This window comes from Mirounga leonina, unplaced genomic scaffold (assembly GCF_011800145.1).
Source record: "Mirounga leonina isolate KUSES-001 unplaced genomic scaffold, KU_Mleo_1.0 Mir_115, whole genome shotgun sequence".
In the NCBI taxonomy this organism is placed as follows: domain Eukaryota; kingdom Metazoa; phylum Chordata; class Mammalia; order Carnivora; family Phocidae; genus Mirounga; species Mirounga leonina.
The window spans coordinates 36,738,040-36,758,066 of record NW_023270268.1 but is presented as its reverse complement, the minus strand read 5'-3'; the positions used below and the strand labels follow the sequence as shown (position 1 = coordinate 36,758,066).

The following is a 20,027-nucleotide window of genomic DNA, read 5'->3' as shown; positions in this document are numbered from 1 at the left end:
GCATAGAGTCAACATCATAGCAATGACTTGAACTGCCCCAGCCATGTCTGGGAAGCCACCCTCCATCTGTTATACCCCTGATTGAAGGGATGTTGTAGACCTTCCCAGAATCCATACTCATCCTGGCCCTGGCTCTATGAGTTTGGACCAGAAGGCCAAAAATCAGGAGAGCAGTGACCCTATGTGGGGACAGCCAAGAGATAATGAAGACTCTGCACAGAAGCAGTGAAGCTTGAGGATCACAGGCAAATTTCCTGGCACCTAAGCATGTATAATGGGTGCAGCAGACGTGTTCCTTCAGGTTCTGACTCTTGCCCTTCACCTGGTGCAGTCACAGGAGAAAGATGTGGGCTTGGGCAGAGAGGAACCTAAATGGTGACTTATAGAACCTGAACATGAACCAGGGATCATCAGGAGCTGAGAAGTTTGTGAAGGTTGAACTTGAAAGCAAATGATATGAGAGAGGCCCTCTAGAAGCTGGGATAGAATGAGGAAGGGCAGCCATATGCCATCCAGTGACCAATAGGTATAGTCTGATTGGCTTGAGCAGAGTAATGCAGACAAGATGGAAGGTTATACTTCCTCTTAGGTTATACTTAAAAGAAAATTATATTTGGTTGTTGTTTGTTCACTATGTTCTCTGTTGTAACAGAATTTTCCCAATTTCCCAATTTCAGGGGCCTCTTCTCTGATCCATTGCCTCTCCTTCGGCCAGGTGCTCCTACTTACCTGCTGTCAGAAGGCAGCCCAGTGCACAGCGCCTCTCAGATTTAAAGAGGCAGGTGCAGCTAGGGGCAGGTACTTCCCCAGACTATGAAGTTATGTAGAATCCATCCTAGAGGCTGAATCATTCAGCTCCCCGCTAGCTCTGACTTTGTCTTTTTTTCAGCTCATGCCTAAATCTGATCACAATATGAGTCTCTGCTCTCTTGCCTTCTGACTCAGGACCTCACCTCCTACTCTGCTCTTGTGCATGGACCTGCCTGGCTGCCCCATGTCCTCCTCAGTCCAGCTTCAGTGTTACCACCTCAGGGCTTAGGGCACACAGTGATCTGGCTTCATTAGGTGACCAAGGTGGACACGTGGGCCCCTCCTGGGGTCTGGGCTGCCCACACGTGTCCTGCGATATGGCCCTGCTTATGAGAAGGCAGATAAAAGTTTCCTGGCTGAGGCAGAGTCTCACCTGAGGAGTCTATCTTCTCGTTGGTGCCTTGTCTCTGCTACTGAAAGGTTGGGTGGATCTGGGTCCTCTGTCTACTGAAGTTCTAGTTTTACTTCTGCCACTAAATCTCTGGGTAACCACCTGGAAGTAAATGAACCATTCTGGGTCTCAGTTATCTCATATTTACAGTAAGGTTTCCTGATTCCTTAGCTGACAATCTTTCAACTATACCATACCACGATTAAGGAAAAATCTAAAATTCAGAGACCAAGAAAGAGCCTTTAAGTTTAAATTCTAGTTTAGATATACTATCTCAGGGTTCCCTGTTTGCTGAAATGAATGTTTATTGAATTGAATGCAGCATATCAACAGTTCTCAGGCTTTAATGTGCATAAGGATTAGGAGGGTATATTAAAAAGCATATTCTTAGGTTCCCTCCTCAGAGCTTCTGATGCCACTGGGGCCTAGGAGCATGCGTTTTAACATGAGAAACTGAAGGGGATTTAGGTTTTGAAATAGACACTGGTGTCTTTCTGGAGGCTAATTTACCAATGTGCATTAGGAACTTTAAAAACAGGTCATTTGACCTACTGATTCAAGTCTAGGAATCTTCCCTAAGATGTCCACAAAGATTTATCTATAAGAATGTTTACAGATTGGTAACAGCAGAGCACTGCAATCAAAATGCCCATCAAAAAAAGAAAAAAAAAAGATTGGATAAATTAAGACATATCAGTGCAATGGAAACACAACACAATCTAATTTTCAGGGGTGCCTGGGTGGCTCAGTGGGTTAAGCGTCTGCCTTCGGCTCAGGTCATGATCCCAGGGTCCTGGGATGGAGCCCGCATCAGGCTCCCTGCTCAGTGGGAAGCCGGCTTCTCCCTCTCCCACTTCCCCTGCTTGTGTTCCCTCTCTCGCTGTGTCTCTCTCTGTCAAATAAATAAATAAATAAATAAATAAAATCTTTAAAAAAACAAAAACAAAATCAAATTTTCATAGGCCATTTAGTGACTTGGAAAAATGTTTACAACATCATTGTAAGTGGGATGAGAAAAAGCATATAAAATACCATGTCAAATAATTTGTGTGTATATATATATATGAAAAACTGGAAAGAAATGCATCAAAATGTTAATACAGAATTGTCACTTGGTTGTTGGATTACTGGAGACTGTTGTTTTCTCCTTGATATTTTTCTGTATTTTCCAGATTTTGTACAGTAGCGAGTTATGACTCTTTACATTTGAAAAACAATGATAAATATTTTAAAAGAAACAAAAAGGAATTTGCCTCATGTAGAGTGAAAATGGAGGGAAGAGAGGTGTCTTAGGAGGCCAGGCCAGCTGTGACCTGGCTGCTCTAGTATGATTCAGACTCACCCTGGTGTCTGGGGTGAATTTCAAGCTATATTCTCTTTTGTGAAATACCTTGGTATAGTTGATGCCAAGGAATTTGGGTCAGTGAGAAAGTCCTTTCACTAGATACTACTTTCCCATTACATTCAAAGATAACAGACTACAGGATCTGGGACACGGAGGGGAGCTCACAGTTTAAATGATGCCTTCTTGGGGCGCCTGGGTGGCTCAGTCGGTTAAGCGACTGCCTTCGGCTCAGGTCATGATCCTGGAGTCCCTGGATCGAGTCCCGCATCGGGCTCCCTGCTCGGCGGGGAGCCTGCTTCTCCCTCTAACCCTCCCACCTCTCATGTACTCTCGCTCTCTCAAATAAATAAATATATCTTTAAAAAAAAAAAATAAATGATGCCTTCTTTACTGCTCTTGGGTCGTTGACTCTGTGTATAACCCCCCGCCCCATAACACCAAGCAGACAGCTGCACTCAGTATCAGAGTTTTTTGGGCAGGCGATGGACTCCACTCTCATTTGGGAGACACTGCCCAAGCACAGTGCTTCTGTGGAGTGGTTTCAAAGCCTCCTTTGGCCAGTGCACTGGGAGCCCCCTAGAATGCCAGGAAACACTGTTTTTGCTTTTGTTTTGTTTTGTTTTGTTTTGTTCTGTTCTGGCAGAGAGATGGCTCAAATTCATCCTCTCTCACAGATTTCAGTGACACCCCCCCCACCCCCAGGTCAAACCTCTCTCAGAATAAGATTAGAAGCCTCCCAGTTAGGCCTCTGGCCTACAGTCAAACCTTTCCAAATGACCTTGAAAATTTTACACCACATGCTGTGGCTAGTTAGGGAGTGGGACTAAGGATCTCAGATGAAAGTCAATTTAGAAAGACAAAAAATAATTGGGGCACCCGGGGTGGCTCAGTAGGTTAAGCGGCTGCCTTCAGCTCCGGTCATGATCCCAGGGTCTTGGGATCGAGCCCCAAGTTAGGTTCCCCGGAGTCAGGCTCCCTGCTTGGCAGGCACCTGCTTCTCCCTCTCTCCTGCTGTGCTCTCCCCCACTTGTGTTCTCTCTCTCTCTCAAATAAATAAAATCTTTAAAAAAAAAGAGAGAGACAAAAAATCTAAAATGATGAGACTTACAATATTAATACCACTATCAAAAGCTAAAACACCGATGCTGACCCTAATTATAATTATTTTCATCAACACCTTGACTTGCCAAACATTGTCCTAAGTTGCCTAAACCATTTCACATTTATTACTTTATTTATCCTGACAGAATCTTAGTTTTACAACCTTTAAAAATACCATTTTGGAGGCAGGAGGAAGCTTTCAAGTTCTGATGAAAAGCAGAGGCTTCTTGAGTTAAAACAAAACTGTGAAGTCTTCAAGTGTGGTGTTTTCCAACTTTGTTCTTGACAAGAAATCAGGGGATTTCAGCACGAGAAATTACAAAGCCCTATTACCATGAATTCTTCGCTTTGGTGAATATGACGTGGCCTTATTGCAAAACCCTCTAAAGGGAGTGAAAGAACATTCATAAATGCTGACCCAGAGTAAGAAGGGGGCTTGTACTTCTGTGCTGTGAAAACAATAAAACCCCTGGGATTAAAAATAAGCAATGGGTCTAGGCATTGCCTATGTCAGCCTGCTGTGCTCAGTTCACGTCTGCGCATCACAGATCCACAGGCCCAGGCTAAACTCTTTAGGTGACCTAAGCTCCAAAAAAACTATGGTGCCCCACATTTTAACTATACCCCTCACATGGAATTAAAAATTTTTTAAATAATAAAATATAAGACTAAAGTTAAGGAAGCTCAAGAAAAGTCAAATTGTTCCCATGATGTCTACTTTGACACTTGATTGAAAATGTTGAAGATGAAAATATTTACAAAGTGTATACTTGTTACCCCTGCCTTATTGGTGCGTCTGGGAGATCACCCAGCATGCTGTACCAAGGCTGTGGAGGAATCTTGCTGACAGTATTGAAATTCTGATTTGGCGATTCCACAATGTAGCTAGACATCAGAAATCAGGAGGTTGACCCCAGCCTACTGCCTCCACACACATACTCGTATGTCAATTCCTACATACTTAGTGCTTCGAGGAGTCATTATCACATGGCAGTTTAAATTAACAAACTGTGACTACCAAGTCTCCCAAGTGAATGGACCCCGACACCTTTCCTCCTCGACTGTGGCCTTTGGCTTTGCCCTTCCTGGCAGACGCTGTTAGACTGGGACTTTGGGCAACAGATCGTCCCCACTTGGCTCTAGCTTTTGAAAACTAGCACTTGTTGTCAACTTACTCCTTTGGCTGCACCATCCTAAGCAGGCTCTGCATTCCCCCCGTTCAACTTGGTCCTCTCTTTAGCTTCCTCTATGAGCTCTCGGTTCTCTAGACACTTTCAGGACCAACCAAGGCACAGCCAAAGAACTGTTCGAGATTAAAGCATTTTTGCAATCAATCAACTTATTCTATTCCACTGCTCCTTAGACCACTCCTGATGTGAGGGCCCTGGGCAGAGGCAAGGCAGCAGTAATAGGAGACTAGGCCAGGCACCAGGCTCCATGAGAGCCCGAGAGGCTGTGTCAAATTGGCCAGTAGCTGGTCTTTCCACACAATGGACAATGTGTGTTCTCCAGGGTGTGGGTGCCAGAAATGTCAAGTCCAGGGGCAAAATTCAGTTAGAAACCAGAGCGTCTAGCCAGATATCGACAACAAGACTAGAGAACTAGCTCAAAGACTGTAGTCCATTTTTAATATACGTGCTGCTGAAGCAAGCACATGTAGTCCATTTTTCTTGGAGGTCTTTATGATGCTTTAGGGGTATCATAAGGCACCCACCATATGGTTTCTGATATTTACCAGCAGGGGAATTCTGCGCTAAGACCAACAATGGCGAAAAGGCTATATAAAATATAAAATTAGTTCAGAGTTCTCCAAACAGGGGTTATGGCCTTACCACTCATTATTTCAGTGTATGTTTTGAAACTTTTCCTGAAAAGAAAAACCTAGAATTATGTATCAAATCCTTAGGGTTGCACTAATCTCTCCAGCCTGAGCCTTTTTAATCTACTTTTAAATGTTTCTCTAATAACTTGGTTTGAAGATCCCATCTTAGTCAGGGATTCCACCCCCGCTCCAACACACACAAGATTAAAAAGTGGGCAAGATCTGGAGTAGATCAGGCAGGGCAGCTTCTGAAAGCTCCCAGGAGCAGACAAAACCATGAGCTAAAGAAACCATGAGCTTCCCAATAGGCTCAGGGCTCAAAGTTGGCAGGGGGGACAGAATTCTGTTGGACAATTCCCATTAGCTTAACTAGACCTAACACCAGGAAACAAAGCCAAAATGGTCCTAGACCAAGAGGACCCTAGAGGGGAAAATAAGGGGAAGAATGTTCTTCCTCGTGTACTGGTCACTGGCAGCATGGTAGCGCTCATATAAAGGCTCAGGGTTAGAAAGAACAGAAGCATCTTGAAAAATCTCACCCTCTGCTCCTTGCCGATATGGCCAGATGTTACTTAAGAGAGTCGGTCAGAGAATACTAAATACCCCAGGGAATACTAACTTTTTGCTTCTCCCACGGATTCATTCTGCCCTCTTATCCTTGAGCATCTCTAAGTTCTTTATTATGCTGTGCCAGAGAGGACTACCTCATACCCAGAAACTCTCCAGAGCCATCACTGGGAAGTGGCTGCCTCCCCAGGGACTACATTTCCCAGACCCCTTTGCAGTTAGACATGGTAATGTGACTGAGTTTTAGTCAAGCAACTGTGAAAAGAAGTGTTGTACATCCCTTCCAGGCATGGCCTGCAAAAATCTTCCATGTGCACTTTTTCACACTCTTTTTCTCTTCCACTGGGGAGTGGAGACAGTCCAGGTGACCTTGAAAACCACATGCTACAGGTGGAGACTCTGTCAATCTGTAGCTCTGAATGAATGTGGGAGAGTTGCCCCACTACACCCTGTTACATGAGCAAGAAATACACTTTTATTGTGTTTGAGCCATTATACATTTTTCAGTCCATTACAGCAATTAGCTTATCCTAACTCTTACACTTCCTTTTGGATACAGCTGTTTTTCTTGTGTGCGGAAGTTCCCATGCCCTCTCCCCTCCTTAAATTTTACTATAAACCAAGAGAATAGAATTAGTAAACTCAAATTTAAGCAGCCATTAGGGGCAAATGACACTCACCAAATTAGTGGTCACAGCATTCAGATCTTAAATCCAGAAGAGCAGAAACTTAGCAGAGTCTCACTTCAAGACAACCTGGTATATTAAAATAGAACAAAAAATAAATGTAAGATGTACAAAGCAAATACATTAGAATTACAAAACAAATATATGGTTACTTTCTAAAGGGTATTGTCAGATCACGACGGAATGTGCCACTGTTTCCCAGCAAATGACAATCTTCCCTATTGCCTTTAAAATAAGATTTATTTTTTTAATACATCCCCCTCCAATCATTATAAAATAGAATTTATAAAGAACAATTCTACTCTGCTAAGTAAGCTATACAAAGACTAGGTGCTGACTCAGGGGATGACATTGGAGGCTAGGAACACTGGGTATGAGTTCTCTGCCGATGGACTCTGAAGTTCTTATGTACACATTTAAACTTTTCTCTCAGGAACTTAACTTTCCTGGTTAGGAACTTTCAGAGCTTGTAAAATTCGAGGCTATGCAAAGACTTAAGTTTTTTAGGTGATGTTAAAACAGACATCAGAGATACATTATATCCGTCTTTGTGTTTAATATCATTCCAGATGCAATGGCACGAGTAGGAATTAAAATAAGCTCTCTATAAACACGGTGATGAAACAATGGAGGTGCGCGCACCAGAACAATCAGAGGCAACCAGAAACACGCTCTGTAAAGGGCGGCAGGTTGTGAATGTTTTCTTACCAGAGCTGCCATCTTTTACCAGGTTAAGTGCAAAAATACTATTTGACGGCATAGGACACATATTTGCCTAGAACAGGGTTTCTTTTTGTGTCTGATTACTCGGTTTAAGATCCAGGAAGCAAACAGTTCAGAACTCTGAACAAACATTCTGGCAGTCCAAACAGAGCACTAGGGCAGGAGGAGGAAGAGGAGACAAAACAAGAGGGTTGACCGGGGAAGGCATGACTTGGGCCATTTTCCCCAGGGTTTCAGCCTATACATATGTGTATACACACACACACACACACACATATAGATTTTTTTTTTTGAGAGGAAATGCACTCTTTTCTGGTCCTGCGAGAAGAGAGAGATCAGATAAAATCCCTTTGGTGCTGTCTTTGGAAGGTCCCCCAAATGCATCCCCACTCCCGCCCGCTGGGCTGGGGCCTGCCAAGCCACAGGTGTCAGGAAACAAGATGGCGCCCCACAGTGTAGGGCGCTGAGTGAGGGGGGCCAGGGGTGGGCCTTCACTTACTCGGAGACGCTGGCTCCTCTGAAACCCAGACGCTGCCAACTCCCTGGGCTCAGGAGTTATAACCGCTTTCTTGCTCTGGGTTCTTCACTTCTTGTTGAGATCAGCTCCACATATTTTTCTGATGATGTCATCCATTCTGACTTCCTACATTTTCAAAGTTGATCTACAAGCAAAACCTTCCATGAGGCTTAAAAAAAAAATGAAGAAGAAAGGTGTGCTGTGAGGAGATGGAGAGGAGGAGGAGAGAGGCAGTTGCCTCCTTATTTTGAGATTTGCTGCAGCTGCGAGTGCCACTCCCCAGCCAGTTTCCTGGCTGCAGGGGGAGGCCAGTGGCCGGGCGTGGGTGACGTCAGGGCCAGGCCTGAGTCATCGCCAGCGGCCTGGCTGCCCTGCCACTCGGAAGGGGACAAAAGGAACCTTTGATGTCCAGAGGCCCTCCTCTCAGCACACTCGCCTGTACGGAGCAGCAAGCCAGGAGAACATTCCTGCTGTCTCCCCACCCCCAGCCGCCCTTCCTACTTCCGGAACAGTCCCAGGCAGATTCAGCTAGGCCTCCCCAAGGGACGTCACCCTCCTGCATGGCAGAGGCCTGGCCACTCTCTGTCAAAGGGAGAAGCAGAAGAGGGTGTTTCTCTGGGGATTTCTCACCTCTCCCTCTGGCATCCCCCTTTTTCCTTGTGGTGCTGCCTTAACCAGGGAGTAGAGGTGGTATTAAAAGTCATGTGGAAAGGCGGAAGGTGCTCTTGTCACATTCCCGGGTCAGTGCCCAGCGGTCAGTGCCTTTGTGCGATGGCCCTGGGCCTCAGCTCCTTGCTCTCTGGGTGCCCGTGTGAGCCTGCACCACCTGGATTTAAGAGGGCACTATACTTTAAGAGGGGTATTTATATCCCCATGCTGGCATGGGACTCAGTAAATGCGTGATGAATGAATGTATTTTGATATGTTTAGATGATAATTCTAAAATAAAATAGTAGAAAACATATACTGAATACTTGCAGTGAATGTTTGAGCCTCTGTGCTAAGTGCTTTGTAAAGATTATTTCATTTATCGTTATTATCATGACAAAGCTATGAGGTTAGGTACTACTATTATTCCCAATTCTGTAGATGAGAAAATGTATGCTCAGAGAGATGAAGACACTTCTCTAAAGTCTCACCCCTGGTTAATGGCAGAGCCTGGGTCATTTGATCTCAAATCCTGTGTTCTGAACCACCATGGTGAGTGGCTGAGGTGAATGTGTGAATAATGACCAAGGGCAGCCTGGTTCAGGTGAGCAGAGATACGGGTAATGATGGGGCTTGAAACCAATTGCGCAAGGAAGGAATGGAGCAATTAGGAATGATCTGCCAGAGTGGGGGGCCTCATGTCCTCCTCATGGGTCAACACAAGGTCTGAGTCTTGGTGGGTCACACAGAGTGGTCAGGAGGGCATGTTCATTGTCAGGTCCAAGTGGGGATGAGAAGCTGGGATGGGAAGACAAAGCCAGGGGGGTCTGGTGGTGTGTGGTGGATGCAGGGTGTGAGTGAACAGTGGACAGAGTACCTCAGAGGGGGCGAGGCCCAGACTTGTCTTTGTTGCCCCCTGGACTCATGGGCATACATGGGGTGGGGGTGGTCAGTGCAGCTAAAGGCCCAAGTCTGGGACAGGCAAGAAGACTACAGAGAAGAAAGACTAGATAGCTCTCAAAGACTCCAAGAGCTAACTCCAAGAAGGAGTTAGAACAATGGTGTATTTCAAGTACGAGGAGGACCTGGAGGTGACAGGAACAGTGCCTGGACCTGCCCGCTGCAGTCACTGCCCTGAGCACTGCCCTATCAGGCATCAGCAGCCTTTCCGGGACAGAGAGTCTTGTCAGTGGCTGTGTTCAAGCTAAGATGAGGAGGGCTGGCAAGAGCAGAACATCTGCTTCTGGGGATATCTGGGCCCGGGATAGAGATGACCTTGGAGGTATCTTCTCCTTCTGGGGTTTATGATTTCGTGGTTTGTACTTTTCCATGATTCTCCTAGAATAAATGTCTCATTCTGAGAGGAAGACAAACGCCAGGAATTTCCAGTCCCTTTGCGGAAGTAGGGAGGGAGTCGTCGCTGGCCTCCTCAATAATGCCACTCCACAGCTTTCCTTCCACTGTGGTCATGAGACCCCTCTCCTGGGCTCAGGAGATCAATGCCTCTGATAGCTAGGGACATGGTGTAGTTACCTTGTTCCTGGGAGCTCTGCCAGTTGCCACTCTGAGGAATTACACTTGTGCGGTGGGGGTCTGACTCCCCAGGCAGGTGGAATTAGCAAAGGTGAATTTCAGAAGAGAGAGAGCCACATGCTTTTAATTAAGGGAGCAGCAACAACTGATCAGGGTCACTGTCAACGTCCACACACAGCCTGACCTTGAGCTGAGGAAAGTGCTCTAAGTTCCAGGCATTTTTGGCAGAAGGCTTGTTTATTCTTTCCTTGTCTCTCTGCAGAAAATGCCTCTGGGCACCTCCCCACTCTGCGTCCCAAAGGCTTGGTGGCCTTGCTTGCTTCACGTACACAGGTAGTTATTTCTCTAATAAGATGAAGACAGGCTGATTATTTTTTCAGTCTACATTGTGGGGCCAGGATAATGTAAAGAGGAAAGGAAAGAAGGAGAAATGATGAGTAAGCTTAAGAGAGATGCAGAGCCTTGTACTGTGTGTTCTGAGGTTGCTTCTAATAGGATAAAATCAGAATTGGGCTAAACAATCTACGGGGGGACACAGAAAAGTAAATACAGTAACACCCCCTAAACTCTACCCCATCTGGAGAATCCTTTGTTACAACAAATGCAGTTATATACTCGTAACTAAAAAATAAATTAATTAAACCTTTATGGGTTCAAGGAATTCCTTGGAAGACTGGTCTATACTTGCTGCCTCTAATTTCTCTCATCTCATTCACTTTTTAGAAACAATTTATTAACGGGGCACCTAGGTGGCTCAGTCAGTTAAGCGTCTGCCTTCGGCTCAGGTCGTGATCCCAGGGTCCTGGGATCGAGCCCTGCATCGGGCTCCCTGCTCCGCAGGAAGCCTGCTTCTCCCTCTCCCTCTGCTCCTCTCCCTGCTTGTGCTCTCTCTCTCTCTCTCTCTGTCAAATGAATAAATAAAATCTTAAAAAAAAGAAAGAAACACAATTTATTAAGATATAATTTACATACCATAAGGTTAACCCACTTAAAGTGTACAAGTCAATGGATTTTAGTATATTTACAGAATTGTGTGACCTGTAACCCAATTTTATTTTATTTTTTTAAAGATTATTTATTTATTTATTTAAGATTTAATTTATTTATTTGACAGAGAGAGACACAGCGAGAGAGGGAACACAAGCAGGGAGAGTGGGAGAGGAGAAGCAGGCTTCCTGCGGAGCAGGGAGCCCAATGCGGGGCTCAATCCCAGGATCCTGGGATCATGACCTGAGCTGAAGGCAGACGCTTAACGACTGAGCCACCCAGGCGCCCCTGTAATCCAATTTTAGAAGCTTTCTATTACCCCAAAAAGAAACTACGTGCCCATTAGTAGTCACTCCTCACTTGTGCATCGCCCCTCCCCCAATGCTAGGCAAACATTAATCTTCTGGCCATTTCATATAAATGGGATCACATGATACATGGCCTTTGTGTCTGACTTCTTTCACTTAGCACAATATTTTCAAAGTTTATCCATGTTGTAGAATCAATCCGTACTTCATTCTTTTTAAGTTTATTTATTTTATTATTTTTAATTTTTTTTAGTAAGCTCTATGCCCAGCATGAGGCTTGAGCCCACAATCCTGAGATCAAGAGTCACATGCTCTACCAACTGAGCCAGCCAGATGCCCCTGTACTTCATTCCTTTTTATGCCCAAATAATATTCCATTGTGTGGTTGTACCACATTTTGTTTATCCATACATCAGTTGATGAACATTTGAGCTGTCTCCATTTTTGACTGTTTAAGTTATGTTGCCATGAACATTCAAGTACATGTTTTTGTGTGGACATATGTTTTCGTGTCTCTTGGGTAGCTACCAAAGAGTGGAACTGCTGGGTTGGGTCATAAGGTGACTCTATGTTTAACATTTTAATGTATGTGCTGCCGAAGCAAGCACTCTATGTTTACCATTTTGAGGAGCTGTCAAACTATTTTCCAAAGTGCACCATTTTACATTCCCACCAGCGACGTGTGAGAGTTCTGATTTCTCCACATCCTTACAACACTCTTCTTGTCTATCTTTTTGATTCTAGCCATCCAAGTGGGTGCGATGTAGTATCTCGTTTTGCTTTTGATTTTCATCCCCCTAGTGACTAATGATGTTGAGCATCTTTTCATGAGTTACTGGTCATTTGTATATCTTCTTTGGAGAACTCTTTGTTCAAATCCTTTGTCCATTTTTAGATTGGATTATTTGTCTTTTTATTGTTGAGTATAGATCTACATACAAATCCCTTATCAGATATATGTTTTACAAATATTATTGCCTTGTCTGTGGGTTGTCATTTCATTTTATGATATTCTTTGAAGGAGAAAGGTTTTTAATGTTGATGAAGTCCAATTTATCAATCTTCTCTTACCTCACTGTGCTTTTGGTATCATAGCTGAGAAACTATTGTCTAACCCAAGGACATAAAGATTTATACCTGAGTTTTCTTCTAATAGATTTATAGTTCCAGTTCTGACATTTAGGTCTATGATCCACTTTAATTTTTTTATAAGATTTTTATTTATTTATTTGAGAGAGAGAGAGAGAACAGAGGGAGAGTAGGAGGGAGAAGCAGACTCCTGCTGAGCAGGAAGCCCGATGCGGGGCTCAATCCCAGGGCCCTGCGATCACGACCGGAGCCGAAGCAGTCTCTCAACAGACTGAGCCACCCAGGCGCCCCCACTTTAATTTTTATGGTGTAAGGTAGGGATCCACAGTCACTCTTTTCATGTGGATACCCAGGACCATTTGTTGAAAAGACTATTCTCACAAGAACTCTGAATACCTAAAACTATTCTAAAATAAAAAGCTTATTTTTAAAAATAGTCCATTATTTCCCCCATTGAATTGTCTTGGCCCCTTTGTCAAAAATCAGCTGACTATAAATATTAGTTTATTTCTGGACTTTTAGTTCTATTCCATGGATCTAGATGGCTGTTCTTATGCCAGCACCACACTGTTGTGATTACTACAGCTTTAACCTTATGCTTTTTCAAATTTGTTTTGGCCATTCTGGATCCCTTGCATTCTTTTTTTTTTTTTTTTTTAAGATTTTATTTATTTGAGGGGCGCCTGGTTGGCTCAGTTGGTTGGGCATCTGCCTTCGGCTCAGGTCATGATCTCAGGGTCCTGGGATCGAGCCCTGCATTGGGCTCCCTGCTCAGCGGGGAGTCTGCTTCTCCCTCTCCCTCTGCCCCTTCCCCACTGCCCCCTTCACCCCACTCATGCTCTCTCTCTCTCTCCTTCAAATAAATAAATAAACTCTTTAAGAAAATAAAGATTTTATTTATTTGAGAGAGAGAGAGAGTGAGAGAGAGAGGGCACGAGCCAGGGGGCAGAGGGAGAGGGAGAAGCAGGTTCCCCACCGAGCAGGGAGTCCGACTTGGGGTTTGATCCCAGGACCCTGGGATCATGACCTGAGCCACCTAAGCACCCCTGGATCCCTTGCATTTCTATTTGATTTCTAGGTTATCTTCTCAATTATGCAAAAAATTCCAGCTTGGATTTTTTTTTTTTAAAGATTTTATTTATTTTTTAGAGAGCGAGCCAGAGAGAAACAGCATGGGAGGGGAGAGGGTCAGAGGGAGAAGCAGGCTCCCCGCTGAGCCGGGACCCCGATGTGGGACTCGATCCCAGGACCCTGGGATCATGACCTGAGCTGAAGGCAGATGCTTAACCATCTGAGCCACCCAGGCGCCCTCCAGCTTGGATTTTGACAGAGATTGTATTCTACCTCTAGACCAGTTTGGGGAGTATCCCCATTTTAACAATATTAAATTTTCTGATCCATGAACCTGGGAAGCCTTTCCATATATTTACATCTTTAATTTCTTTCAACAATGTTTTATCACTTTTGGTATATAAGTCTTACATTCCTTTTGTTAAATCTTATCCTAAATATTTTATTCTTAATTGATATTACTTATATTGGAAATAATCTTTACTCATGGACTTGTTAGGAGCTTATACTTTGGAGGCTGAAAGACCTAAGTTTCAGTCCTGGCTCCGTTATTTATTAGCTCTATGACTTTAAGATTACTTAGCCTATATCAACCTCATTTTTTTTTTTAATTTGAAAAAAAAGTTAATAATACCACTGGCTGGGTTTGTTATGCAAATTAAATAAGATAATGCTTATGTAACCCTATTGAGACCATGACCTGTATGGGCCAGTCTCAGGGTGATGTTACAATCTAAGAAACCCCGTCCAGTCACCAAAAAGTAATTTCAAATTAACTCATATTCAATACTTGCATTTCTCAAGCACCATACAGAGCTCCTGGCAATCTTTCTTTTCTTTTCTTTATTTATTTACTTTTGATGTAGTGTTCCATGATTCATTGTTTGCGTATAACACCCAGTGCTCCATTCAATACGTGCCCTCTTTAATACCCATCACCAGGCTCACCCATCCCCCCACCTCCCCTCCCCTCTAGAACCCTCAGTTTGTTTCTCAGAGTCCATAGTCTCTCATGGTTCGTCTCCCCCTCCAATTCCCCCCCTTCATTTTTCCCTTCCTACTATCTTCTTTTTTTTTTTACATATAATGTATTATTTGTTTCAGAGGTACAGGTCTGTGATTCATCAGTCTTACACAATTCACAGCGTTCACCATAGCACATACCCTCCCCAATGTCTATCACCCAGCCACCCCATCCCTCCCACCCCCCACCACTCCAGCAACCCTCAGTTTGTTTCCTGAGATTAAGAATTCCTCATAGCAGTGAGATCATATGATACATGTCTTTCTCTGATTGACTTATTTTGCTTAGCATAATACCCTCCAGTTCCGTCCATGTCGTTGCAAATGGCAAGATTTCGTTGTTGTTTTTTTTTTAATGGTTGCATAATATTCCATTGTATATATATATATACCACATCTTCTTTATCCATTCATCTGTTGAAGGACATCTTGGCTCTTTCCATAGTTTGGTTATTGTGGACATTGCTGCTATAAACACTGGGGTTCACGTACCCCTTCGGATCACTACATTTATATCTTTGGGGTAAATACCCAGTAGGGTAGCTCTATTTTCAACTTTTTGAGGAACCTCCATACTGTTTTCCAGAGTGGCTGCACCAGCTTGCATTCCCACCAACAGTGTAGGAGGGTTCCCCTTTCTCTGCATCCTCGCCAACATCTGTTGTTTCCTGACTCTTAATTTTAGCCATTGTGACTGGTGTGAGGTGCTATCTCATTGAGGTTTTGATTTGGATTTCCCTGATGCCAAGCGATGTTAAGCACTTTTTCATGTGTCTGTTGGCCATTTGGATGTCTTCTTTGGAAAAATGTCTGTTCATGTCTTCCTGGCAATCCTTCTTAACATCCTTTTTCCTGACCTATCCAAACCCCTTATCCCCCATAGATTTCTCCTCCCCTTCTTTCTCCCAAGCTCCCTAGAAAGCTTTTTCTCCCATCCTAACCAATCTGATTCTTCTACTTCTGTCCCGTTCTTCTGATAGGTGAGAGGAAGAAACTGGACAGGCAAAGCCAGAATTCTTTTCAGTGTACAGGAAGAAAAGAAAACCAGGGAGTTGTCAAACTTCATTTATACCACCACTCACATAAAATGCTTAGTACAATGTCTGATATATAATAAAGGCTCAATAAACACTAAGATTTTATTTTTAATTGTTTTTAAGGATTTTATTTATTTATTTGAGAGAGTGAACGAGCGAGAGAGAACACAAGTTGGGGGGAGGAGCAGAGGGAGAGGGAGAAACAGACTCCTCATTGAACAGGGAGCCTGACACGGGCCTCAATCCTAGGACCCCAGGATCAGGACCAGAGCCAAAGGCAGACGCTTACCAACTGAGCCACCCAGGAGCCCCTGGGTTTTTATTTTTGTTATGGTGGTGGCTACATTATGCCCATGTATACTTTATGTTAATGGAGTGAGGTTTAGATCATGACCTCTGAGAATCCAGCTGGGAGGCTACTGCTCAGTGGTCCATCCTCACTCATTTAGATGAATTTGGGATTACTGCTTTTCTTTCTTCTTCCTGAATCATTCCTCAAAGAATCAGCCCTAAGAAAACTATAAAAAATTTATCATTGAGGCTCCCTGCATAATGTTTGGAGGTCATATCTCCTGTTTCCTCAGCCCAGCACTAGGACTCTATCCTCCCATACAAACCTCTAGAACAGTGTTTTTAAAACTGCAGGTCAGTACCCACAGTTATTGGGTCAGAAGTAGCATTAGTTTCAAGTGACAAAATAAAACAGAACAGAAAAATTCAAGTACAAGACTTTTGTTTCAGTTTTATGTGTGTGAGCTGGGTCTCTCTGTGAAACATACTGTGGTTCAGAGTTTAAAAAAAAAGTTTAAAAAATAGTGTTGGAGTAGATCTTTCACTTTCATTAAGGTGTTTAAGCAACTCATAAGAGCATAAAGTAACACTCCTCCAAGTGGTCTCTCCATTTTGATGGGGATCAAAACCTTAAGACAAAGTTCCACCTATAATGAAGGATTTGGGGGCATTGAGGCTTTTTTCTATAATTGATAACACTTGGTGGAGGATTATTTCTGTTACCTCCATGGAGCTACCTCTGCCCCATTCCCCCACACACTGCCCCCCATGCTACCTCTTAGTCATCACCTCCTCTCGCTCTTCTAATACCTGCAAATTCTTAACTTGTACAGGGTTTTCTCTTTTTCAAAACTCTTTCGCATATGCCGTCTCCTTTGATTCTCACAGCTATCCCATGAAGTTGACAGGTCAGATCCAAACCCTTGCTTGACCATTTAACTCCACGTGTGACCTTAACATCTCAGCTTATCTCCTCAGCTGCTATATGTACCCAGAAAGGTTAAGAGACTTGGCCAACATCACACAGCCTGGAAGTGGCAGGACCAGGAAGAGAATTAAATCTTTCCCCTCCTAGCCTGGTTGTCCCATGGGCTCTCCTCGTGGAGATACATAACTTCTTTTTAGTAATATTATTCACCTGACTGCCTTATGAAGAATGTTTGAAAAGCAAAGAACACACTGCTCTCTTCCACCATATCTAAAAACACTGATTTTTATGGCACAAAGCACAAGATAAACAGCTCTACATGCCTCGTAGATAAGGGCTATCACTCTCAACATCAAAGACTATTAAAGGCTGGGCCCTCTGAATCAGAGACAACAAAGTCCACAAGGAGAGGAAAACAAAGTTCCCCAAGTGCTCTGTTTTCGCCTTAGTGTTGGAGAGTGTCCCCTCTAGTGGCTCTGGAGGAAAACAGCTTCTGGAAAACATTGGTAGATTCAAAGTTGATGAAATCAGACAATGTTAGAGCTTCAACGGAGCTTAGGGAACATTTGGTTCAAGGCGTGTCCCATCGCTAATGAGAAATTGGGAGCTAGGGCAGTGGTTCTCAACCAGGGGTGATTCTGCCCCCAGGCAACCTTTGACAACTGTGGACATTTCTGGCTATCATTTGACTGGGGTTGGGGGATGCTACTATCATCAGTAGGTAAAAACCATGGATGCTGCTAAACATCCTACAATACACAGGACAACCCCTCACAACTGAGGACAAGGCCTCAAATGGACAGACCAGCTGGAGGGCTGTTACTGTTATGCTCTTATGAATTATTTAAACACCTTAATTATCCGGCCCCAAATGTCAATAGTGCTAAGGTGGATTGGAGAAATGGTGTGTGATCTACCCAAGAACTTGCAGCTTTCCTCCTCCCCCCCCAGCTTTATTGAGATGTAACTGACATACAACCAAGGACTTGCAGCTTATTCATAGCTTTTGATGGCTCGGGCTATGTGATCTCTTTCTTTTCATTTCTTTTGGAATGCTTTTATTAGAATTGTGAAAAAGTCAAAAGTAATACATACTCATAATTAAAAGCAATATAATAAAAGACTTAAAAGACTTTCCATCACTCCTTCCCATAATCAATGTTAACAGCCTTGGTAGTTTATTAGGTAGGACTATATTAAAATCCAAATTTGGATCATTTTTGACTTATCATTTCCTATGGTTAGTTATACTTAAGGTGTTCATCCACTTCTCCACGCACACACTAAGACAAGCAACAATCAACAGAGGTTTCTTTTGACTTTGCTTATTATACAAAAGTTGGACTAACACATATTACTTTATAACTCGCTTTTTTATTTAATAAATTGTGAATATCTCTTCAGATCCAATAAAGAATCTCCTATATGTTTATAAAAGATTGGAACGATCAATACTGTGGGCTCCAAGGAGCTAATATGGCCCTTGAAGGACATTAAATGACACTGAATCATGTAGTATGTGTCTTTAATATCTATCTGACACTTGATATTTCACTCTTTTGTAGAGAGCTGGGCTCAAGATTAGAATCTTTGGTAGGCCATGCTATCCAACTAGGAATGAATAACATCCTTTTGTTGTCCTTGTATTTATTCTTACAGATACTTTCTAGGCATAGCAAATAATACTGGTTTTCTGTTGACTGTGGTGCTACGAAACTTCATTTTAGAACAAATATACATGTACTAATTGATTTTATGTGTCAACTTGACTAGATCATGGGGTACCTGGATTTTTGGCTAAGCATTATTTCTGGGTGTATCTGTGAGAATGTTTCTGGATGAGACTAGCATTTGAATCTGTAGACTGAGTAAAGCAGATGGCCCTCCCCAGTGTGGGTGAGCCTCATACAATCTGTTGAGGGCTTAGATAGAACAAAAAGGTGGAGGCAGGGGTCATTTGGCTTCACTCTGCCTGACTGATGAGCTGGGTCACTAGCATTCTCCTGTCCTGAGACTGAGACTTACACCATGGTCTCTTCTCGTTCTCAGGACTACACCACAGGCTCTCCTGGGTCTACAGCTTGCAGATGACAGAGCAGGTGACTGCACAGCCTCCACAGTCATGTACGCCAATTCCTCATAATAAATATTCTCTCTCTCTGTATATATCCTATTAATTTATGTATATGTATGTATCCTATTAATGTATATATAATGTAAATATGTATCCTAGTAATTCTGTTTTCTTGTAGAACCCTGGAGCCAACTCAAATAAAAATGTTTAATGGTATAAGATTGGTAGAAGTTTGGGTAAGAGTGATCTAACTCCTTCTTGGTATGGCCAATCATATGTTGTTCAATCATTCCCTTTCATTCCCTTCTGATGGACAAAGTTTTTTCCAGATGTGTGTTTGTTCTGTCATTAGAGCATGTTCTAATAAATACCCTTATTCTTATCCTTTCATACTTTTATTTCTATGAAATAAATTGCCCAAGGTGAAATTATCATTTCAATTTTTATTTTAAATTTTAATAGATATTTTCAAATCTTTTTCAAAAAAACTGAAGCAAGTCATATTCCAACCATTGATATCTGAGACTAAACATTCTCCCACATCTTTGTCATCAGTGGATATTTTCCCTTTTTTTAAATTTTTTACATTTTACTAATCTGATGGGTAAAATTATTATTTCACTTTTGCTTTTTTTTTTTTTGGAAGAGCAGTATATTATATGTCATATCATTTATTTTTTGCTTAGTTTTTATTTAAATTCCAGTAAGTTAACATACAGTGTAATATTGGTTTCAGGTGTACAATTTAGTGATTCAACACATATACAACACCCAGTGCTCAACACATCACTTTTGCTTTAATTTGCATTTCCCTGACTTTAAGAATAGTGGTTAAGAGCATAAATGAATGAATTGTACGGTGTGTGAATTATATCCCAATAAAACTGTTATTAAGTATTTAATTATAAGTAGTAACATATTTTAAATAATCAGCAAAATGATTTTAAAAATGCACAGTAAACCCATGCTCTGAACATCTTCATAAACTTTATTTCTACCCATCTTGCAAAGGCTAAGGCAACCTCCCTGAATGTCTCTACAAAGGAATTTGTAGGGATTACTGCTGAAGTTAATCC

The 20,027-nt window shown here is 42.7% G+C and overlaps 1 protein-coding gene across 4 annotated transcripts in view; it reads right to left on the bottom strand.

Annotated features, from left to right (window-relative positions):
* ZBTB38 (zinc finger and BTB domain containing 38) overlaps positions 1-20,027 on the bottom strand; it is a 127,064-nt gene that overhangs the window by 71,763 nt on the left and 35,274 nt on the right. For 2 of the 4 annotated variants that reach the window (XM_034995973.1, XM_034995964.1), the window contains exons 2-3: positions 7,945-8,131; positions 6,717-6,791 (exon numbers count right to left, since the gene is read on the bottom strand). The gene's annotated coding sequence lies outside the window, so the exon portion shown is untranslated. Of the gene's footprint in view, positions 1-6,716; positions 6,792-7,944; positions 8,385-20,027 lie in introns of those variants that run through there. The other 2 variants (XM_034995957.1, XM_034995978.1) reach the window with 1 other exon arrangement.